A 25757-nucleotide genomic window follows, 5' to 3' on the forward strand; every position below is an offset into this window, starting at 1 on the left:
ATGGTTTAGAGGACATGTTATCAGGGATCGTCTTTTTCTATGGCATACATTAACTTGAAATTATCTCAGAAAAGGTGTCGATGAAAAATTGATGTCGAGGTCTTGAGTCCTGTGCTTTAGAATATATTTTGTTATTTTGTTAATGTATATGATATCCTTGAGTACTATTATAACACTTATTTTATATTGGTATAGTTTGGTGCAGTCACTTGTCATACTTGCTTGCCAAACACATATCCTATTCACATTTTTTTCAATTGTTTTAATCGCACGCATGTTTTTTTCCAATCCGCAATGAAGAAATACCTGTGACAATAATAAAAGGATTTGTGCAGCCATTGTTCACAATTTTAAAAAACAAGAAATTGCTTTAGAAGAATAATAAATCAAGTTTCATACCACGAATCGTTTAGCGTTTAGCGCTATTATATAGTTTTATTTGGTCGCTATTTAAAGATAGTGTAGATATCTATATTAGTACCAGACATCGTTTTTCCAGCTGGATATTTTATACAGTCAAGGTCTCGCCTTTGATTTTATCCACAGATATATTTATCATGTTTTGTTTTTGAATAACAAAAATTCCATCGACTATATACAGATTTATATAGGATATATACTATGTGAAGAATGTCATTAAGGATCACACACTTTTCTGATATGGTATTCGTTTATCACTTGAAGTCTAATGTCAGTTTTTATCATAACGTTTTTGAAATGATTTTTTTACGCTTGACCTTCTCCTCTCTATAAAGGCAAATTATTTTTTATACCAGGAATCCCGTAGATTATCCATTTTCTCTCTTGTATTGTTATATGTTTTAGAATGAAAATCGTACTATCCAGGCATACATAACAATTCTAAAATATCTCAAGTCGTCCATTTCTGTATCCATTATTACTGAACTAACAACAACATCAAATGTAAAGTGGGTAAATTCACGGGCCGTTTCTTTTTGCTATATTCTCGTTTTCATTGAAATCCGCAAATTCTAAACACCAGCGAAATATTCAGAATGTCAGAGACTTATCTCGGAACAAAAGTTCAAAGAATTTTATTAAAGATAGGTGAACCGCGAACTTTGACCTCCGCGAATATGTTCCCTATAGATTGAACCACGAAATACCGACCCCGCGAATATGTTCCCTATAAAGTCAACCACGAAATACTGACTCAGCGAATATGTTCCCCATAATAAACCACGAAATACTGACCCCACAAATATGTTCCCTATTGTAAACAACGACATACTGATACCGTCAATATGTACCCTATAGAGTAAACTACGAAAAACTGACCCCGCGAATATGTTCCCTATAGTAAATCATGAAATACAAACCCCATGAACACGTTCCCTATATAGTCAACCACGAAATACTGACCCCATGAACACGTTCCCTATATAGTCAACCACGAAATACTGACCCCATGAACACGTTCCCTATATACCCAACCACGAAATACTGACCCCTTGAACACGTTCCCTATATAGTCAACCACGAAATACTGACCCCATGAACACGTTCCCTATATACCCAACCACGAAATACTGACCCCATGAACACGTTCCCTATATAGTCAACCACGAAATACTGACTCAGAGAATATGTTCCTTATATAGCCAACCACGAAATACTAATCCCACAAATATGTTTCCTAAAAGTGAATCACGATATACTGACCCCGCTAATATTTTCCTTATAGTAAACGACGAATGGGTTCCCAATGTACTCAACCACAAAATACATTTGCAGTTCCCTATAGTAAACCACGACGTACTGACCCCACGAATATGTTTCCAATAATTAACCACGATATACTGACCACAAGAATATGTTCCATATAGTAAACCGATGAATATGTTCCTTATATAGTCAACCACGAAAAACTGACCCCACAAATATGTTCCTTATAGTAAACCACGATATACTTACCCCACGAATATGTTCCCTGTATAGTCAACCACGAATTTAAAGCGTTATACAGTGCCAATAATCATGGTTCTTTAGATACTGTTATTACCTTCCGGGGCTTATACCACGAAATAGAGTACTTTAGATAAATCCCTAAATGGTTTATATTAAAAAAACACTTCGAGTTTGGTCTTTACCTCCATAGTATGAAAATGTATTTCAATTTTCTAAAATTCAATCTAGATCGACCATAACTCATTCCGTCAAATTTCTTTGAGACTCTTGTTACCATGAAAATATCACGCAATTTCAAAGATCAATCCTAAGAAAGAGACTTGGATATTATGCTGGATGCTTTTACCATTTAATTATGGATCGAATATGGTGAAATATGGAGTTGTACTTTGATTAAAAGCAATTGCATCTTTTATCTACATTTGTATATTCAAACCATAACAATTACTAATTTAAAAAGCAATTTTATAATGAGATGAAAACAATATGAACTATTGATTGATGAGCAGACGAAGCAGTATTTTGTCCGTTACAATAGTAACGTACTTTACACCATTTCCACTATAAATAGTTAGTTTCTAATTTTATTTAAAGATAAAAATATCAAATATAATTGCGTCCCGACAAATTCCATAACATCATCCCTTACATGGATTGAAGTGCTGATTATTTGACCAGCCTAAGCAAAGCGAGTTATTGTATATGATGTTTGTGCTAATTAGACATAAATTCGAGTAAATACGAATTATTGTTCAAATGATGAGCATCGTTTACGCTCTGTTGGCGGTTGAAAAAGCAAATTTTAATGCTGGGACATTTATGTAAAAACATATTGTACATCAATGCATTGATCTGTTATTCCTTTGTGATATCATGCTGGATACGTTTACTCTTGTTTGATAAAATCTGGCTGTGTTTTGAAAAGGCAATTGAGTCTTTTATCTCTGTTCAAACCATAACAACTAGAAAGTCACTACAGTACTTTGATATAGGTCCTGTCGATAAGTGCTTTTGTGACAATTCAATGTGTGCTTAACAATAAAATGAAGAGACAATGAGTTTATGGTCTCATTGCATCGCAACGCTCATCATTCAATCACTTATGCATTAATAAATTATATGGGACTTCAGATGTTTGAGGAATTCTTTTTGGAAAAATCAATTCCTGTCATACTGAGTGAAGGCTGGACATACAACGCGCTCAAAATCGAGCATAGTTTCATTTAAATATGTTAAAGGCCTTATCGCGAAACTCACGTCAAAAATCCTTGGCTAGGGTAAAAAATGAACACTATTTAAACTCCATCCCCAAGGATGCTACACACCTTATTCCGTCCTTGCAAATTACAGAGTTATCTGCCCTTGTAGGAAGGTATTAATTGTGACGTCATGTGTTTGCGAGCGTAACGTCATAGTCTTCATTGAAACCGACGTGAAATTCACTATCAAAATAATGACGTCACAATGGATACTAATCGCAAGGGAGGTAACTATGTAATATGCAAAGACGGAATAATGTCTCTGTTCCGTTTACATATGACAACAGAATAGACGATGACTTACTATCAATAACACTGGACAAAATGCTTTTCGTTTCAGTTTACAGATTTTCAGATCATTTATGATTATTTTTTTACTACTGTCGATTTTGTATTGAAATTCACTTTCATTTGAAGTTCGTATTATACATTAATTATCTGTCGTTAGACCATCTTACCATGACTTAAAATTTTCATTTTGCATCTCTATTTATATAAATATACTTATCTTTTTCATCTCTTTTATGAAAATATATCATTATCTATTTAAATGACATAATACATGTCTATATATGCAAATGTTTGTAATTCCGCCTATCAAATGTTTGTCTGTTTTGTGAGATTGGTTCTTAATTCCCTTCAGTTGATGTCTAACATGTTATACACATATACAGCCTGAATCTGTCGTGGTGAACAAAACTAATAGAGTTACAATAAATATAGATAATGATAATCTATTGACCTTACAAACACTCACTTACAAACTACCTTACAAACATCCACGTACAAACGACCATACAAACATCCACTCATAAACGACCTTACAAACATCCACTTACAAACGACCTTACAAACATCCACTCATGAATGACCTTACAAGCATCCACTTATAACCGACCTTACAAACATCCACTCACAAACGACCTTACAAACATCCACTTACAAACGACCTTACAAACATCCACTCATGAATGACCTTACAAGCATCCACTTATAACCGACCTTACAAACATCCACTCATGAATGACCTTACAAACATCCATTATTTGCAAGGAGTGAATACAAATCCTTTATTTTACATTTCTATGCTTTTCAATGTCTTCTTCCAAGCCTCAATGAATTGAATATCTAGTTCCTCTAGATAGTTCCTCATATATAAACTTTTATACAAATCTACAATACTTAAATAAGGAGATTGTTCAGATGAAATAAAATGCACTAATTGCTTAACTTTCTGATAGATATCCAATTCTGCATTAAAATCTCTCAAACTGTCATGAGCATTCCTTTCTTGTGTTACATACGGTGGCGAAAATGCTACGCGGATGTTTTCTTTGTGTAGGAAATATTGTGCAATGTAACTTCTCCAGATGTCACTGACGCGCCCATTCACACTGATAGGTAGCGCTATGTACGGAAAGGCAGGGGTTAACCAAAGTGTTGCTTGAGCATTAAGTGGAGCAATTTTTTTCCCAGGCACAACAAATGGTTTATGAGACTTCCGTGTGGCGCGAAAATTAAACGGAGCGTCACGTGACATCCGGTAAACAGCATCAATATCCGGTTGTTGATTTGCTAGTGACTGCACAATGCCAAGCTGAATGGCATCTGATGAATTACATAATTTAGGTAATGTAGTTTTGTTCTTTATATCTTGTAATGGAAAACCTCTTGGCCATGTGTAGGTTTCCTCAACTCCAAAGTATGGATAAGGGTTCACAAGTAGATGAGTTGTACTTGCACAATCTGTGACATAACTGAAAGGAGATTTGAAATCATTTAAATCTACTGTTCCATTATTGTCATCATCGAAATCCCACACGTATTTAGCCTTGTGGTGGATGGCGTACATGTATCCTATGTTCTTCCTTCCGAAGTGATTTAGCGGTATCACGTCCGTCAATAAAAGATACAAGGCACCCTGTTCAGTAACTGAGAGATATTTGATTCGTTGTATATTAGTCTGGTTTAGCTTCATTTCAGATATGTACGTACCCTCATCTGGTGTTTTCTTGTCCGCTACAATTACCACGCACTATTGCGAAAGCAATGCTATATTTTTCACAGCTTTTGAAGCAGAGAAAATCGTTGTGACTACTCCCCAGTTATCACATGCAGGCATCTTGTCCATGACCGCTACAGATGTGTGAGGGTTTGTTAGAGGCTCTGGCAAGCGTGTCCTTACGACATCTCCCGAAAACATTGACCCGGTCACGGCACCAACAAATTTGTGGAGCGAGGGTCGTGAAGGTGTTTCCGAAGATCCGATGATTTTGTCGAGAGAAGACCTTACCACAGAGTTGCCAGGTGAAAAACGGACAGGTGTTGGTTTATTATATTCATGGAGACGTTTCATTATCTCCACAGATGACTTATGGTTGAGGACGTATTTTAAACAGAAGTCAGGTTATATGTATGTTAGAATTTTTGCTTCTGCTCCACGACCCATATGAAGGATTTTAGCGTTGTCACATTGATAATCAATATCGTCATATGCGGACAGCCAGGAACCTATAGAAGTCCCTCCAAAGTTGGTATCTATTAAGTCCTCAGTCTTACTACACTTCGGTTCTCCACAATACTTACGTTCAGCGATCCGTCCTATCAGATCTCTTCCTAGAATCACAAACATCTTATCCATCCGCGTGTCAATATTCACCTTTATACCTGAACCATGTGACCAACCGTAATACAATGTCGACGATTTCAGTTCATTCAGTCTTTCATCAACTTTTCCACCAAGTAATGCATCTGGGTAATGTTCGTGTATGTATTGGAACCACAGATACATCTTCTCTCCAAATTTCACACCTCTTCCTTGACTTGTTGCATTTAGAAAAACAAAAGGAAGCTCAGACTCCAAAATTCGTATTGCTGAAATCCACGTAGCACGCTGTCCTTCGCGGAATTGGAGATTGGTATGTGGTGTCATCATCCCCATCACGATTTGAGGACGAGGAGCTAAGGATGATGACGAAGCTCGATCTATAGAATTTGAACGAGTATAATTGGTTTCGTTTGAGGTTCCTATCATATACCCCATATAGATGATCCCATAGAGAACAGCACTAGTCAAAAGCACTCTGAACAAAGTTCTCATTCCACAGAACCGCTTTCTGGCATGGCAGCTTCCAGTCATGTTGGCTGTTAAGACTTTCTGCTGAAAAAGAGGAAACAAAGATAGGTTTAGTCTAGTGACTGTTAGTGGCAGTTAATAAATACAACAAAAGTTTATCAATTACAGAAAACCAAAATAAATTAAAAACAAAACCTGCGATAGAATGAGAATTAATAAGATCAACAAAATGCTTTTCCATCTTTAAAGGCTACACTGCCCATGAATGGCGCCGTCTTAATAATACTTTACTGAAAAGAGTGCGCATAAGTGGTACGACTATATAACCACTGTCCGGTATAGCTTGGCAATAGAAAAGGCTATAAGCATTTTTCATTTGAAAGCATGAGGGATAGCCATGAATTGCTCCTTTGGGGTCACTTAATTAGGTATATCCTCGGCAGTGCCTCTGACTCCAAATTAGGTAAACCCTTGGAAGAGCCTCTGACACCCACAGGCATCTGAGAATTAGTTACAGATTATATAATCATGGACCCACCAGAGTGCCCTAAGACCATTTTTCAAAATTTAAGGATGTACTCCTGTGAGAAGTCAAAATTTCTTGTATTAAACTTTTTTCTCATATAGATTTTTGGATATAGGAGTTCATACCATAAAAGAAAATGGAAGAAAATGCATATGTCTGTGAGCTGTTTGATATGTATAAATGTTTGCAGAATTTATTTTCTAGTAGTCTTCTTTAAAAATATACCAGTTTTGATTATAAGACTAATATTTTTTCTCAGAATAACAAGATATGCTACCCCTACCAATTAATTTGAGCTACAAAATGCACCGTTTCCAGCCATTTTTGCCAAATTTAAGCCTTTATAGAAAAAGTTCCGGTATTAAACTTTTGTTAATACTTTGCATATCAACGGGGAAAGGGCTGTTCTTTCTTAATCAGGCAGAAAAATGGGAGGTCCGTGTGCTTACTTTTTTGTGCCATTAGAATATTTGTTATTTTTCAGTATTTTAGAGTAAAACATAAAAGTGATCAAATTACCATTAAATGTAAAAATAAAGTGACAAAAGTGTATCATTTTACACACAAATGCTCAATATTTTAATAACCACGAACCCAGCAAAGATTAACAGCAAAAATTAGCTTGATACAGCTAAAAATACTAGCGCAGTGATGATTTAAGTAAAACCAATTTCGGTAAAAAAATGGTAAAACTGTGGCTCTACTCAAAGCGAAAAAAGACACAATTGCAAAATGGCCGCCAAATGGGTCATTTCTTAAAACCCGCGTATAAAAAATCTACTGAAAATAGAAATGTAATTTTTTGACAAACTTTGCAACTGGCAACTTGCTCCAGATATTGATAAATTTTATTTGAAAATCTTATAACGTCTTTGATCTATATCGAAACGAGACTTATACGGGACTGAAACCTCAGAAGAATACATCCTAAAGATATCATGTATTAAGACCGTAGAACCCAAATTCGACCACAAGTATACTCACATGGGTCTGGGTAATAGTTAAATAGCGTCTGTGGCACTAAATACTTGTTTGCTTGTTTTTGTTTGATTAAATTATTACCTCCCTTTATTGTGAGCGTAAAGTAGGAACATAACCTCTCACTTTTAAAGTCTAGACTATGATGTGTCTCGGCCAGGAGACAGAACCCCAGCATCATAGGGACGAGCTTTCAAATACAACTATGTACAAAGATATGCTTAGTCTTTATCAATGATCTATTTCTCTCATACCTGAGGGTGTGATACTGGTCTATCTGATGCTATACACCTCTGGCGTCTATGTCTATATTGCATGGGTAGCCATGCAATACATTACTACATCTAGGTATCAGTATATGCGCAATAAAAAAGAAGTCGAGCTTTTAGAAATTCAGATATAAAAGAAAGCCATAATAATACTTATCATAAAATGCATTCACTATTCGACATTTATTTATTACTGCTAAGAATTTATATAACGTGTATTAAAAAACTATGCTGGTTTTAATCTAAGGAATGCAAAACACATTATTTGATTGAAAATATTATAAAATATCATGTATGGATAATTGATTTTCGGCTGAAGCTTTCTTCGAACTAAAGTCTCAAAATGCCGGATCAACATAATTTTAAAACTAATAAAACGTCGATATATGAAAGAAAATGCACTTTCATATGTTATATCAAGCCTCGAGTATTACTACATTTTATAACTCTCGGGTAAAATAGCCCTACCCTTCGTATCCAAATATGAAAGAGTCTTATAATATAGAACTATCTGGTAACGGAGCAAATGTAATTAATTCTAAAGTTAAAATTCCTAACAGAAGCTGACGTTATCTGCTTAGTTACAAGTCTTCGTTTACACGGTTCAGACTTGTAAAGTTTACAGTAAAACCTTTTAATGGAGATCTCCATATTGTTACATGAACGAATAACAGAAAGGAGAAACCAGCAGCTAAATTCAAAACACAATTTAATTATATATACAATATTATACAGAGATGGTTTACAATATCTAAAGTAATTGGTGGTGGTACAAGACTAGTACGATGATTTAAAGTGTTACTTATCTGTATGCGAATGTCCTGGTATAATCCTTGATCCTTCCAGGTTTCAAATTAACAATAATCACAAATCCACAAGGAAATTGAATGTCCACCGATGGTTTGTAAAGTTCCAGGCAATATGAAAAAATCCACACAAAGTGTTGTAATAATCCACAGATAAAGTCACAATAGCTCTCCCAATAGAATCTTATATGGCGCTGTACAATTCTTGATATGTCTTATTACAGGTCTCATTACAGTTCTGATTAGCCTTGGGCAGCTGGAGTATATATAGCTTAACCCTAATTCAAGAATATTGGAGAACCTTCTACTTCTAGAAATATCTAACTAAAAACAGTAAACAAGTAAACACACATAACTTTCTGGAAATAGATCATTCTAGATCTCTACTTAAAATCAACATGTTTACAAACATATTTGTTTATACATGATTATATTCTAGAAAGTTCTATAACCTAAATCAATGATATGACCTTCATAGGATGTATTGATAAAAAAAGCTATAGGAGTTATCTCCCTTATCTCATAACTACATGTATTTAGTGTCATACATAACACACCCCTCCTTAAAGAAAAGAAAGTTTTCTTGAAAAGAAAACTTTCTTGACATATCAAGTAATATTTAAATCCTTGATAAAGCATCAGCTAGAATATTGTCTTTCCCTTTGATATGTTTGATGTCAAGAGTGTACTCTTGCAAAGTCAAACTCCACCTGAGAATTCTTTGATTTTTGTTTTTCATTTTCCCAATGAATGTCAAAGGGTTGTGGTCGGTGAAGACCAACACAGGCACAACTGTAGTGCATAGATACACATCAAATTGGTTTAAGGCCAAAATCAATGCTAAACATTCTTTCTCAATGGTGGAATAATTTCTCTGGTGTTTGTCAAACTTTTTCGAGAAATAACAAATTGGATGGTCAATTTGTTCAGTACCTTCTTGCATCAAAACAGCACCAACACCTACATCGCTGGCGTCAACAAACAGTTTAAACTGTTTATTAAAATCTGGAGCAGTCAGAACTGGTGAGTTTGATAGTATGGCTTTCAATTTCTCAAAGGCAGACTTACATTCGTCTGACCAGACAAATTTGACATTTTTCTTTAACAAAGCAGTAAGTGGAGCTGCTATAACAGAGAAATTTTGACAAAATTTTCTGTAGTATCCAGCCATACCAAGAAACCTCATCAGCTCTCTCTTGCCTCCAGGAGCTGGAAAATCTATAACTGATTCTACTTTGGCCTGAACAGGTTTAACCTGCCCCTGTCCTACAACATGGCCTAAAAATTCAACAGTTGCATGACAAAATTCACATTTCAATAAGTTTACAGTCAATTTCATGGTAGTGAGTCTTTCGAAGAAATCACGAATCCCGCGTAGATGGTCTTCCCACGTGTCGTGGTAGTTGATGACGTCATCAATGTATCCATCACAGCCTTCCAGGTCTGATATCACGCTGTTAAGAAGACGTTGAAATGTTGCCGGGGCATTCTTCATACCAAACGGCATAACTTTGTACTGGTACAAACCTTGTGAGGTTACAAATGCCGACACTTCTTTAGCTCTTTCTGTTAATGGCACCTGCCAATATCCTTTCAACAGGTCAAACTTGCTTACGTACTTGGCTTTGCCAACTTTGTCAATACATGAGTCAATCCTTGGAATTGGATACGAGTCCTGAGTTTACTGACAGAGTTTACTTTTCTGAAGTCAGTACAGAACCGGTATGTCTTGTCTGGCTTTGGCACCAGAACACATGGAGAGCTCCATTCACTTTTGCTTGGTTCAATAATATCATTGTCCAACATGTATTGAATTTCTTTCTTTAAGTGTTCTTCTTTCAAAGGATTGACACGGTAAGGATGTTGCTTGACAGGTGGCGCATCGCCTACATCCACGTCGTGATAGATAGCATCTGTTTTGCCTGGTGTATCCGGAAACAAATGTTTATACTCAAGTATCAAATCTTTAAGTTCATTGCGTTCTTTTTCCGATAGATGACATAGTTTCTTGTCCAAGTTCGCGAGCACATCTGAATTCCGTAACTTAACACCACAGTCTAAACCTACATCTTGTACACCACCATCTAAGTCTAATTTACAAATATCAGCTGTACTTTCACTTTGTGATGGTACAGAGGCCAAAGTAGCAATAGGTTGAGAGGTCTTGCTCTCTTCTCTATCTACATATTTCTTAAGCATATTAACATGACATAATTGAGTTTTCTTGCGCCTCCCTGGAGTTTGTACAATGTAGTTAACATCATCAACCTTTTTCTCAACAATATAAGGTCCAAAATATCTAGCTTGCAAAGGCTGACCCGGTATTGGTAATAGAGCCAAAATTTTGTCACCTGGATCAAAACTTCTTGCACGGGCATCTTTATCATACCATGTTTTCATTTTGGTTTGAGTAAGGGCCAAATTTTCTTTTGCCAATTCACATGCCCTTGTCAACCTTTGCTTAAAGTTACACACATAATCTAAGAGATTCACTTTAGAATCTTCGTCCAAAATTTTGTCTTTCAAAATTTTCAAAGGACCACGTACAGTATGTCCAAACACAAGTTCAAAGGGACTAAAGCCAAGAGATTCTTGTACAGATTCTCTAACGCCAAACAACAACATGTGTATACCTTCGTCCCCAATCTCTTTTGTTTTCAAAACAATAAGATCTCATCATATTCTTCAATGTCTGATGAAAACGTTCTAAAGCACCCTGAGACTCTGGATGATAAGCACTAGACTTATACTGCTTGATCTGGAGCTGGTACATGACTTGTTGAAAAATACCAGACATGAAATTCGAACCTTGGTCCGATTGGACAGCTTTTGGAAGACCAACCAATGTAAAGAATTTAACCAAAGCCTTGACTATGTTAGGGGCTTTAATATTCCTGAGTGGAATGGCTTCAGGAAAGCGTGTGGAAGCACACATAATAGTTAAAAGATACTCATTCCCAGACTTAGTTTTGGGTAGAGGACCTACACAGTCTATAATGACTCTACTAAATGGTTCCTCAAATGCTGGAATGGGATGCAAAGGTGCAACAGGGATTTTTCTGATTAGGTTTCCCTACCACCTGACAAGTATGACAAGACCTACAAAAATCAGCCACATCCCGTTCAACTTGGGCCAAAAGAAGTGATCTAAGATCCTGTTATAAGTCTTGGTCACACCTAGATGCCCTGCCATAGGTACATCATGAGACAAACTCAGAATATCTTGCCTATACCTCGGTGGGACAACTATTTGATTGACAACCTTCCAGTCTTCCTCGGGAGACACATCAGGGGGGCGCCACTTGCGCATCAACACACCTGACCTACGGAAGTAACAAACCGGGACTTTCTCCGCCTCTTCCTCACTCAAAGCCCGATCACACAGTAAGGAGATTTCAGGATCTTTTTCCTGTTCTACTATAAGCTCCTCTCTAGACAAAGATGATTTGCTCATCATGTCAGACAAAGAAGTACCCTTGTTAGGAACAACTCCATCACTATCAAAGTCTACAGGATTGCTCAAAAGATCACACTTGCTCCCGACATCCTCTATATCATGAGCCAAGAAAGTGTCACCTAACCCTGGACTATAATGATCCTCAACTACTGCAACATCAGAAACCTTCTTACTCATTGAACGAGTTACAGCACAAGAAGGGAAAATACCAGGAAATTCCTGTTGAATAGACTCAGCATCATCTGTTTTATCTGGAATACTGGACACTAAGGGATCTACCCTAACTTTCTCTCCAGCCAAGTCATTGCCTAAAATGAGCGACACGCCCTCTATGGGAAGTTCCGGTCTAACACCAATGGTGACAGGCCCAGTAACCAAGTCTGACTTTAAATAAACAGAATGGAGAGGCACATTAACAAAACCTAACTCTACACCTTGAAGCAAAACACTACTACCACATGGGTCTCCTCAGACAAAGGCACTACGCCATCTAATATCAAAGAATGAGAAGCCCCAGTATCTCGCAAAATCTTCACAGGTTTCAAGTTGGTAATATCACTAGTAAGTGAAACAAAACCTTCAGAAATGAAGGGAGAGTACTTCTCCAAGACACTATCAGACTCTGAGCTCTTAATCTCAACAGACACTTTAGAATCTTCCACAATATCACTAAGTTTCTGACTAGGCTTTGACATAGCTAACACAGAAGGAACTGACTGTTTACGCCTTTGCTCCTTACGCTGGAGAGAGAGAATAACATTCAGACATAGTATGCCCTACTTTCTTGCAGTAATTACAAACAGGACCAGAAGGAGACCCCACACCTACCCTATCATCTGTTTTAGAAGCAGACTTAATTTTATCACCTAATTTAGGTTTGTCGTTGGAAGGGCCACTAAAGGTTGGGTTCCTAGGCTGACCAAATTTACTAGTACCTGTGGTACTGTTTTTGTCTTGAGAACTGTTTTTAACAAATGAGCCTTTGTGGGTGAGAGCGTAATCATCAGCCATTGTAGCTGCTTCACTAAGTGTTTCAACTTTTCTCTCATCTAAATGAGTTTTTATGTTTGTGTGGACACAACGTTTAAACTCCTCTATCAACAATAATTGCCTCAATTTACCGAAATCCTCATCAATTTCTTTAGAATCACACCACCTATTAAATAATTGTTCCTTTTCTGTGGCAAATTCTACATGAGTTTGTTCATCTCTCTTTCTCGAGTTTCGAAATTTCTGGCGGTAAGCCTCAGGAACTAACTCATAAGCTTTCAAAATAGCTTTCTTGACTACTTGGTAATTTGAAATCTCATCTACAGATAAAGAAGAATAAATGTCTCTAGCTTTACCAATCAAGACACTCTGAAGAAGCATTGTAAGCTTATCTTCAGGCCATTTCATACTGTCAGCTATTTTCTCAAAATGCAGAAAATACTTGTCAACTTCTTTCTCTTGAAAAGGAGGAACTAACCTTATGTTTCTACTGACATCAAAACCTCTGTTTCCTTGTAAACCCCTAAAAGTTAGATTACTTGAACTGTCTTGAGAAGATAGCTCTAATTCTTTCATTCTAAGTTCTGTTTCAGCTTGAATTTTCTGCTTCTCTAGCTCTAACATCTGATCTCTCTCAATCTCTTTATCTTTTAATTCTCTTTCAATTTCTTTTTCTCTTAACTCTTTTTCTATTTCCATTTGTCTTAGTTTCATTTCATGTTCAAGTTCCATTTGTCTAATTTGAATTTCTGAGCTGACTGTTTCCTCTATACTATCTAATGCACTAGAGTCAAATTTGTCATTGTCAACAAAATATCTTATAATTACATTCCTAATTTCAGCTTTCCTCAAATTAGTTTGATAGTAAGGCCTAAATGTTTACCCAATAACAGTAAATCCTTCTTACTAACTTGCAAAAGAACTTCCAGGGATGGCGCTTTAACAAACTGTTCTACCTGCATAGTAGTCATATTTATCTAGCTGTTGGTTTCAAATGTAAACTCAAAGTTTGTACACAAATTTTGAAAATTTCTTAATTAATTTTTCAAAGTTAGATTTCACAAATTGAATATCGATCCCGGACGAGCCCCCAATTCTGTTACATTAACGAATAACAGAAAGGAGAAACCAGCAGCTAAATTCAAAACACAATTTAATTATATATATACAATATTATACAGAGATGGTTTACAATATCTAAAGTAATTGGTGGTGGTACAAGACTAGTACGATGATTTAAAGTGTTACTTATCTGTATGCGAATGTCCTGGTATAATCCTTGATCCTTCCAGGTTTCAAATTAACAATAATCACAAATCCACAAGGAAATTGAATGTCCACCGATGGTTTGTAAAGTTCCAGGCAATATGAAAAAATCCACACAAAGTGTTGTAATAATCCACAGATAAAGTCACAATAGCTCTCCCAATAGAATCTTATATGGCGCTGTACAATTCTTGATATGTCTTATTACAGGTCTCATTACAGTTCTGATTAGCCTTGGGCAGCTGGAGTATATATAGCTTAACCCTAATTCAAGAATATTGGAGAACCTTCTACTTCTAGAAATATCTAACTAAAAACAGTAAACAAGTAAACACACATAACTTTCTGGAAATAGATCATTCTAGATCTCTACTTAAAATCAACATGTTTACAAACATATTTGTTTATACATGATTATATTCTAGAAAGTTCTATAACCTAAATCAATGATATGACCTTCATAGGATGTATTGATAAAAAAAGCTATAGGAGTTATCTCCCTTATCTCATAACTACATGTATTTAGTGTCATACATAACAATATATGTAAATAAGAGTAAAATTTTTATTTTTACAAAAAGTTGAAAGAAAAGAAATCATTATACTCCTACTTTATGGTAAAGATTGATTTAGCAGTGGTCGAAAATATTAATCATGTTGGTATTATTTTAATTGATGTTCGTCCGACACCACAGCTGATGCATGTCAAAAATTGAAATATAATGTAATGTTCATCTCAGATTTTAAAAATAACCTTAAAATTAGGACGTGTTCAAACCACACAGTACCAGAGTCGACATGGTTAATTTATTAGGATGCACTTCTGTTGAAACTTTATCGGCCGCCTTTGTAGGCTGGATAACAATTACAAAACTCGTGAATGATTTCTCAAACGTTCGTTTATATATCAGTAAAATTGCAAAACTCAAAAAGTCATTAGGGTTTTTTTCATATTGTTATCTGTTCACTACAAATTAAACAATTTCGATTATGACATGTTTTGTATTCCACTCTGCCATTTGTTAAGTACAAATGCTTCGTTTAAATTATAGACATTTTACACCATATTATTATATAATAACATCAACGTTGCGTATTAATTTGGAAAAATAATTCCCTGAAATCATACATTAAAACGTGTGTTATTCTATCAAAATGATTAAAAACTAATTAGAACCATATATGTTACTATTTCAGCTTCATCGGGGTATAAAATCAATTATGTTTGCAAACTTTTGTAAGAATCTACGCGGATTCAAAAAAATTCTTTCATACCCCGATGAGGTTAAAAATAGTGACATCAATGCTTAAGTAATTTACGTACGTACAAGATACTACGTTGTACGTGCAAATGTACAATATGATAATTTGTACGTACAAGATACTGTAATAATTTGTAAGATATGAAGTTGTACGTACAAGATAATAATTTGTAAGTACAAGATACTAGGTTGTACGTACATGATACAACGATATACGCACAGACGTATATGGTAATAGTTTGAGCATACGTACGTACAAATGTACATGATACTATAACAATAGATACTAAAAAGATACTAAGTTAAACGTACAAGATAATAATTTGTATAGACATGCTAAATAAAACTATACATTGGTCCTAATAAACGCCGCCGAAAATAAAAGCATTGTATGTGCTTTTATATTACTGTATATATGACTTTAATACATTATATTTCAATATTTCCATTGCCCACGAAATAATTATTTCTTTCGAACGCAATAATATTTCGTTCCCACGCAATAATTTTAACTATTTCATGTCCACTCCCAGCCACCGTGCATATGAGTAGGTCTTTTTTATATCGCAGATTTTAATAAAGCTTTATTAGAGCTTTATGCTCCGTTAACTTTAATGGACGTTTGTGCAACATCATATTTTCTGGAAATGACGTCATCAAGTTAATGACGGTTTAATGAAGGTTTAATCCTCGATTAAAGGCCCAATATCCGCATCTTTCTTATTTTTTTCATGATTTAGGAGAATGTTGAAAAAAAAATCCTGTTGTAAATCATGCAGAGACAGGACTAAATCAAAGTCAAGATGAGCGATTATGATTCGGAATACTTTGATAAAAATCAAATAAATATTAAACATCGCTAGGTGGGTCCCACTTAGTCAAACAAGCCGAAGTTAGCCGACATTGTAACGTCGTTGCCGAGAACGTCATGTGACTACCGTTACTACGTAACGTCTGTCCGAACTCTTCCGAAAACGGGTCATGAACTTTCCGACTTCCGTTCGGTAATAATCGTAACTTCTATGGCGACCAGTTTAAAATGAAGGCATGTTTACATGTATCGACTTTCAGCAACTGCTGTAATAAAGTTATTAAAAAATCATTACAAATATTCTTTAATATATCTTAATTTCAACTACATCTACAAATGCTAACAATATCGGAGTCGAATTTAACTTGAAATTTTGTTGATAGTTACGTATAGTGTGGCTTTAACTTTAAATAGACCTTTGAACAACTGGCCCCAGATAAGTAAAAACATGGAACTAACTGATCATTAGTATCTGTTATATGTAGAGCTATGACACGTATTAAGAAATAAAGTGCCAATAAAGTAAAATAATTACTAACATAAAAGAAAATAGTACAGATGAAATACACGGTTCAAAACAAAAACAATAATGAGGTCACAAAAAACCAAACCACTCTTCGGAATAAGTATTAAATATTGAATTTTATCGCAAATATGTGTAAAATGGAAATTTTGATCAATATCGCGCTAGTACAAACAGGCTTCCATACTTTTTTCGTCAATGAAACAGGGTTATCAAAACTGGCAAACTTTTAAAACTTAAATAGAGTCTACATCGTAATGACAGAACCATTACTTTTTAAAGATAAATTAAAGCATACACTTACAAAATATTGAAATTAAGATATGTTTTATTTAACATAAATACAATTATGTCGTCGTCATTTTGTACTTCCTTCGGGTAAGTTACCGTCACCGATCGCTAACCATTTCAACACTTATTGACATCTGTGAAGCACATGGTATTATGTATAATATAACTTAAAATAATCATGAACTAGGCTCACACTATCATAAAACCTGCCAATAATGCACGATTGTCAATAATCAACGCTTTTGTTTATGTGAATTGTATTCGTGTGTCCACTCATGCCAACATTGCAGCTCTTTTCCGCCTCCTTTGTGGAACTCTTCCGATCTACGGCGGCCCATACGGGACACATTTACCGGCGGTTTAGATGGCTTTATAAATAGGTAAAATTAACCACTTTCCCCTTATGGGATTTTTTGGGAATTTTTACCAGTTACTTATAGTCGAAATCTAAAAACATTTCCACAAAAATAATTTCTGTTGCAATTAGTTTGACGTTGAAACCTAGTTTGACTGGAGCATATTTTCAAGTCAATGTTGTACAATGTAGCAAAACAGCTAGCTGTTATATGAGTACACTATGTGGACCCGAAACACAGGCTACCCCACTGTATAGTAACGAGATCCGGCCCCGGTTGTTTGGTATCTACTTCTTGTATTACCGTATTTTTGCGCGTATAGTGTGCACTTTTTTCATAAATTATCAAGTGAAAAGTTTGGATGCGCACTATACGCGTGTACAAGGCATGGCCAGGTTCTGGGTCATGATCACCGAGTTATGTAGCTATGTACATTTTAGGAGAACCTGAATTCCTATATAAAAGTACATCAAAATTCTCCCAAGATGTTCATATACACTGTGCAATTGCATTCTTGATTTGTTGCAATTGGGGATGCGTTTGGGGGACTATGAAATGGTGTCCATTACAATGAGTACTTGTTAACTGATTGATATTCAATTCAATTCAATTCTTTTATTACCTTAGGCCATTTGGTCTATCGGCTACGAACAAGCATATACATTTACACAATAACACAAATTCTAAAGAATACATTTGACAAAATACTAAAGCGGTGCGTATTTTCAAAAAAAGTAATCATATGAATTAAATACATACAACGTGAACAGAATAACCAATATATAACACTTTGAATTAGATATTGCACCTTAAGTTACAATATTGAGTTATATGTACTAAAATTACACCTGTACAAATGACAAAAAAGGAACATACGGACGATATCGGATAAAGAGAAGCACTTAGAAGACATAAACATTTCAGTAATAATGCAATTACACAATTCTACGTTTATGGGCTTCTACTATAAATCTTCCCAACAAATTCAGTTCTTTCTGACTCTTTGAGTTTAATAATTCAATAACTTGATGAACTGATGGCTTGTGCCAATAATATTTCTTTATATATTTCATCCTAATATCAGAATAAAAGTGACAAACAAGAAGAAAATGATATTCATCTTCAACATCTAATAAATAATAATATTGACAATATCTGTGACACCTTTCTACATTCCTGTATCTCCCGGATTCTACAGCTAAATTATGCGCAGAAAGACGAAATTTCGTAATCAGGATTAAATGTTTCTCGATTACGTTTCATGTGATTAGAAAAGGATCATCATACATTTCATCAGAGTATGCATGTATATACATCAAATATTGATTACCAGGTGCATGTGTCTTAATTATCGTATGGGATTTTTAAAGATAGGCCTGCAACTAATCAAAGACTCGCAATTATATTAGTAAAAATGTCAGTATTAGAGTGAACTACAAGGGGATATAAATATTGTCATTATTCATAACTAAAAAGACACAACATATATTATTTTGACCCTTGACGCTACCTGGTGGACTATCATTTGCCGTCAGTTCGTAATTCTTAGTACTGAATACATGTACGTATTAAAAAGGAAAGGGGAATTATATTGAAACCGAAATTTCTCTAATTTCATGAATGTACATTCTATTTTACACTGAACGTGAATTATGTTTATTAGTTCAGCTCATTTGTTTTCATAGAAAAAAAGTTCGATTTATGGAGCAAGTCTAAAAGTTTATGCTCTAAACAAAATATGTAAGAAAAAATAAGTTCGTGATGCCTGCTAGGGCTTTACCAGTCTTATTAAAGCGGATGTTTTCCCCATTTTCTCTTCTTTTAATGAAAGACTGATCCAGATTTTCTTTAGCTTTTTGGTATATACTTTTCCATCAGATCTTCACTTGATGAACTGTATAGAAATAATTAACGGACTGTTTTTATACTTTATTTCCTAGTACTATTGAAACATGTGTACATGTATTCCTTTTCTTGCCCCGTGCATGCAATGAATTATGAAATGATATGAATCACATAGGCCTACATGTGGTTCATGTATCTTTACATGTAGCATAAACATATATTATGTATGTATATGTTTCTGCGTGCAGTAATTACAAAGTTCATAATAATAATCTTTTCATGTTTCTGATCTTACGCTACAAGGTAGATTGTATTTAGTTTAATTCATGATCATGATCAGTTGTCATGGATATAATCCGATATTAATGCCGATATCGTCGTTGACCCTGTTGTCCTAAACACTGGTCTAAGTTCATGTAGGCTTACCAGACTTCGTATGTATGTATACATCACTGTGTTATTATTAAAAAAAACAAAGTGTAATATCTAGCAGGTAACGACATAGCGTGTTTATGTTTACTTTCATTTGTTTACGAGTTTTGTCGAGCCACCCCGCGGGAGGCCTCATCATGATTAGGTAACACAAACGTGTGTTCGGTTTCGATGTACATTTCAATAAAGCTAGATTAGGCCCTATAGGCATCTAAAAATCTATTACAAAATACACAAGATCAGTTAATACCACTGTAATTATACTTTTGCTAAATGCTTGCCTTATTAATTTGTTTCTTAATGATTTTTTATAATAACATTTTCGACGATTTAACGTTTGTCAGATATTCAGTAATTGTTAATATTATTATTTCTACCACAATACGCAGTGTTATTCAACTCTCAGGGTATCAAATCAACCATGCAGCTGTTGATTAACAATTTGTTTATACCACACGTGGTATAAACTCTTTACGCGTTCTGATTGGCTGACACGGTGAACTTTGACCGAACAACGTCTTTCTGAGTGTCGTGCCATCATTTGTCAACGTCATCAATAATCGAGTGACGTCATGCTATGCTGTGATCGCCGCTTGACACCAAAACTGCTGTTGGATATATATAGCGTACTTATCCTCGTCGTATTTCTATCGGCTAAAAGCGGATATAATTGTGGTAGAAACAGGTCACACGACTCGTGGTTGCTGGATATGGAATTTATTCCACACGAGTAAGTTATTTTTTAAAAGTTACAAAAGACACTCGCTAAAGCTCGTGTCTTTTGTAACTTTTAAGAAATAACTCACTCGTGTGGAATAAATTCCATATCCAACAACCACTCATTGTGTAACCTCTATTTATTCCCTGCAATACAAGAATACATGTATTATATATCTGCGTATGTATCAGTTATGGTGTGTTATGCGTATGGTTGTGTTTTGTTGTGTTGTTTTGTGGTTGTGTGTTTTGTGTTGTTTGTTATGTGGTGGTGTTGTGTGTTGTTTTGTTGTTCTGTTATGTTGTGTTGTGTTGTGTTGTGTATTTATGTGTGGTTGTGTCATGTTATTGTGTTGTGTGTCATTGGTGTGTTGTTGTGTTGTGTGTTGTTGTGTGCTGTGTGGCTGTGTTTTGTGTTGTGTTGTTGTTTCGTGTTTGTGTAATGTATTGTTACGTGATGTTTTTGTGATGTGTTGTTGCGTTATGTTGTGTGATGTTGTGTTGTTGTCGGGTGTTGTGTTGTTAGGTGGTGTTGTATTGTTGTTGTGTTGTGTGCTGTGGTGTGGTTTTGTTGTGTTGTTGTGTTGTGTTGTTGTGTGATGCTTTGTTGTGTGATTTTGTGATGTGTTATGTTGTGTGATGTTGTCGTGTGTTGTGTTGTTGTGTGTTATTGTGTTGTTTTTGGGTGGTGTTGTATTGTTGTTGCGTGGTTATGTGTTGTGGTTGTGTTGTGTGTTGTGTTATGTGTTGTTGTGTGATGTTTTTTGTTATGTTGTGTTGTGAGGTGTGTTGTGTTTTTGTGGTGTTGTGTGTTGTTGTTGGGTGGTGTTGTGTTGTTGTTGCGTGTTTGTGTATTTGTGTTATGTTGTGCGATGTGCTGTTGTTTTGTGTGATGTTGTGTTGTGTAGTGTAGTTGAGTGTTGTTGTGTTGTTGGATGCTGTTGTATTGTTGTTGCGTGGTTGTGTGTTGTTGTGTTGTGTATTGTTGTGTTGTGGTGTTGTGCGATGTTTTGTTGTGATGTTGTGTCGTGTTGTTTTGTAATGTTGTCTTGTGTTGTGTGGTTGTGTTTAGTGTGATGCGTTGTTGTGTTGCGTGACGTTATTTTGTGTTGTGTGATGTTGTGTTATTTTGTTGTGTTTTGTTGTGTGGTGTGCTGTGTTGTTGTATGGTGTTGTGCTGTGTTGTGTTGTTGTGTTGTTGGTGTGTTGCTGTGCTGTGTCATGCTGTGTGGTTTCGTGGTGTTTTTGTGTCGTGTTGTGTTGTTGTGTAAAAACGAGTTCTTATGGGGTCACTTTTCGACGGGGTCAATTTTCAACGGGTCGGTGTAAAAAGTGCGCTTGAAGTTCAGTTTTCAACTGTTTTCGGGGTCAATGAACCGAGGTCAGTTTTCAACGGGGGTCCATTTTCAACGTTACACCGGTACAAAATGTACATCTTGTGGCCGACGCAGTTTCCCCAAGTCCAACAAACTTATTCATATTTAAAGATGCTCCACCGCTGATCATGACAAATGGTAATTTTTTTCACTATAAAAAACAAGAGCAGGCGAAGTAGTATTTTTCTTCAGTTACAAAAATAACTTACTTAACACCATTACCACAATTAAAAATATTGAGCTTCTAATTTTACTTAAAAATAGGAAAAATAATAAATTCCATCCCGAAAAAACTTATGGCCGTGGCACTTATCCTATATCTAATGAAATACTCATTGCGCATGTTAAATTATTTTATGTTATTTTTGTGTTGATTAGGTATTTATATATACACAATTAAACACCAGTCATTGTTCAAATAATGAATATCATTGAACAAATTATACAGGGCTTGTATATGTCCTTGTCAACGTCCGAGCAAAAATATACATTGTATGGTGAATACATTTAAACCTTTGAGATGGTCCCTGAAACAGTCGAAGTTAGTCTCACCGTATTTCTAGTTGCCTTGCGGCAAAACCACACTGGCTAATGTTTATTAGTTAACCCACCTACCCGGACATCAGAGTCCGTACATTTGTATCACAGAACACGGAAGTTGTACATGGGATAACGGCAGAAGGTTTGTAGTATTTGATATTGATACATGTATTTACAGTGGGCACGGTATGTGATAGACATTAGATCAGTTTGTATGGCATGACATAAGGATTAGTATTACAGATATGAGTGTCACCTGAGCTGGAAAAGACCCATTACTCTAGTATTATAATCATTATCATTATATTATATGTTTGAATATTTTTTATCAAAATACTGATAATCTTCTCTCCCCCCGCGCCCCTTCTCTCTCTCTCTCTCTCTCTCTCTCTCTCTCTAATAAAGTTTATCTGCATATAACTTAGGTCATCCATTTGCTTGTATACGTCAAAAAATAACTGGAACGGGCTTGATATAAGTTTTTTTTAACTTATATATACATATTCTCAATATTGTGTATACTCCGAAGGCGTAATAGTCATATGGCCCATTAGTCCAAAGACTCAATAGTCAGAAGGCCTCCGAGTCTGAAAATTATAATCATTTAATTTTGATAGTTCAATATATTTTCGGTAATTAAAAAATATATATATTTTTGGTACTGTTTAAAGCTGTTTAACCGACAAATTTTATCGAAGACATTTTGGACTTTTTAATTGAGTATTGCTGAACAAAACTATATCAGAATTATTGAAGAGTTAATTAAAAATATATGTGATTTTTTCTATTATTATTCTCTTTATTGCCTCCAAAGTTGAAAATTACAAAAGCATAAATAATAAACACATACAATCTTTGGATGTCCGTAATCAACCACCATACTTTTAATTCAGTAATCGATTGACAGTCATAAAGTTTGATAAATTAAACATTAAAAATCAAATTAACGTGAATGGTGCTTTATAAACATAAGTTACAACACAGATTTGTTGCATTGTAAAGGTCTTGGTTTTATGCTCTATGCATGCTTGGATGAAGAAGTCACTTTACGACTACCAATAACACTGTAAATTGTAAAATGAAATTGTAGAACAAAACTTGGCTCCACGGGTTGTTGTTGAAATATTGGTAACTTGAAGTGGTGAACAACATGTGAAATGCCCTTTTTGATTCATCGTTATGAAAATTACGGAACATAAAACTTACATTTATAAGTCACAGTTGAGCATAAATATTGATATGAACCTGACGAGAGGTTTAGATAATGTATATCTGTCACTTCCAACTAGTATCAGAGATCTGTATCTGACTTGATGCAGATCCAAAAAATTAAGCATTGATGTCACTATTTTTAACCTCATCGGGGTGTGAAAGAATTTTTTTGAATCCGCGTAGATTCTTACAAAAGTTTGCAAACATAATTGATTTTATACCCCGATGAAGCTGAAATAGTAACATACATGTATATGGTTCCAATTAGTTTTTAATCTTTTTGACAGAATAAAACACGTTTCAATGTATGATTTCAGGGAATTCTTTATCAAAATTAATACGCAACGTTGATGTTATTATATAATAATATGGTGTAAAATGTCTATCATTTAAACGAAGCATTTGTACTTAACAAATGGCAGAGTGGAATACAAAACATGTCACAAGTGAAATTGTTTAATCTAGTGAACAGATAACAATCTGAAAAAAACTCTAATGACTTTTTGAGTGAAACAATTTTACTGATATATAAACGATCGTTTGAGAAATCATTCACGAGTTTTGTAATTGTTATTTAGCCTACAAAGGCGACCGATAAAGTTTCAACAGAAGTGCATCCTAATAAATTAACCATGTCGACTCTGGTACTGTGTGGTTTGAACACGTCCTAATTTTAAGGATTTTTTTTAAAATCTGAGATGAACATTACATCATATTTCAATTTTTGACATGCATCAGCTATGGTGTCGGACGAACATCAATCAAAATAATACCAACATGATTAATATTTTCGACCACTGCTAAATCTTTACCATAAAGTAGGAGTATAATGATTTCTTTCAACTTTTTGTAAAATGAAAATTTTACTCTTATTTACATATATGGAGATCTCCATTAAGAGGTTTAACTGTAAACTTTACAAGCCTGAACCGTGTAAACGAAGACTTGTTACTAAGCAGATAACGTCAGCTTCTGTGAGGAATTTTAACTTTAGAATTAATTACTTTTGCTCCGTTACCAGATAGTTCTATATCATGAGACTTTTTCATACATTTATGTGGATACGAAGGGTAGGGCTATTTTACCCAAGGGTTATAAATGTAGTAATACCCGAGGCTTGATATAACATATGAAAGTGCATTTTTCTTTCATATATCGACGTTTTATTAGTTTTAAAATTATGTTGACCCGGCATTTTGAGACGTAAGTTCGAAGAAAGGCTCAGCTGAAAATCAATTATCCATACATGGATATTATACAAATATAGCATTTTGATGAGGTCGATACATGGTTATATCGACCAAAGAAAAATATTGACCGAGGTCGATATTTTTTCTGTGGTCGATATAACCATGTATTGACCGAAATCAAAATGCTATATGGTTGTTTTATTATTTTTCTGGATTTTTTACATTTTGAAATGAGCGTGAAACTAAATAAGCACGCATTGTGAATTCTGCTTCGTGAAGACAGTTACAATCTTATAATTTTGTAACAAGTTTAGTTTTTAAAAAAAACATATGAACACAGTATCAATTGACGCTTTTATTACATGCACCCGGTGCATGCGTGTTTGTAAATTGCATACATGTACATGTACTCCATTATACCTGTAGCTCAATGTCAGACACAGTAAATTAAATGATCCACTTCGACGCCAAACATACAATAAAAGATTCAGATTGACATGAAGATACATTCTCTTATGCTTAGTACTCTATTCCGTAAAATAAAATCGTATACATACAGTAGGATTAGCCTATGCCTAATGTTGTTATTAGTCTAGGTGGAATTTTTAAAATAAATATAAAACGTATTCACTATTCAATGGCTTTA

At 34.9% G+C, this 25757-nt stretch overlaps 2 protein-coding genes and 1 pseudogene across 9 annotated transcripts in view; 2 read left to right on the forward strand and 1 right to left on the reverse strand.

Moving 5' to 3' along the window:
• The window catches only part of LOC138327667 (uncharacterized), a 293971-nt gene that overhangs the window by 262488 nt on the left and 5726 nt on the right, over positions 1 to 25757 (forward strand). The window lies entirely within an intron of this gene.
• The window catches only part of LOC138327669 (uncharacterized), a 252576-nt gene that overhangs the window by 204131 nt on the left and 22688 nt on the right, over positions 1 to 25757 (forward strand). Inside the window, exon 1 of one of the 3 annotated variants that reach the window (XM_069273958.1) lies at positions 22731 to 22851. The exons of the other annotated variants lie outside the window; for them this stretch is intronic. The gene's annotated coding sequence lies outside the window, so the exon portion shown is untranslated. Of the gene's footprint in view, positions 1 to 22730; positions 22852 to 25757 lie in introns of those variants that run through there. 3 annotated transcript variants of the gene reach the window in all.
• Positions 2169 to 25757, reverse strand: part of LOC138327670 (uncharacterized) — a 90375-nt pseudogene continuing 66786 nt past the window's right edge.

This window comes from Argopecten irradians, chromosome 7, assembly GCF_041381155.1.
Source record: "Argopecten irradians isolate NY chromosome 7, Ai_NY, whole genome shotgun sequence".
NCBI classification, from domain to species: Eukaryota; Metazoa; Mollusca; class Bivalvia; order Pectinida; family Pectinidae; genus Argopecten; species Argopecten irradians.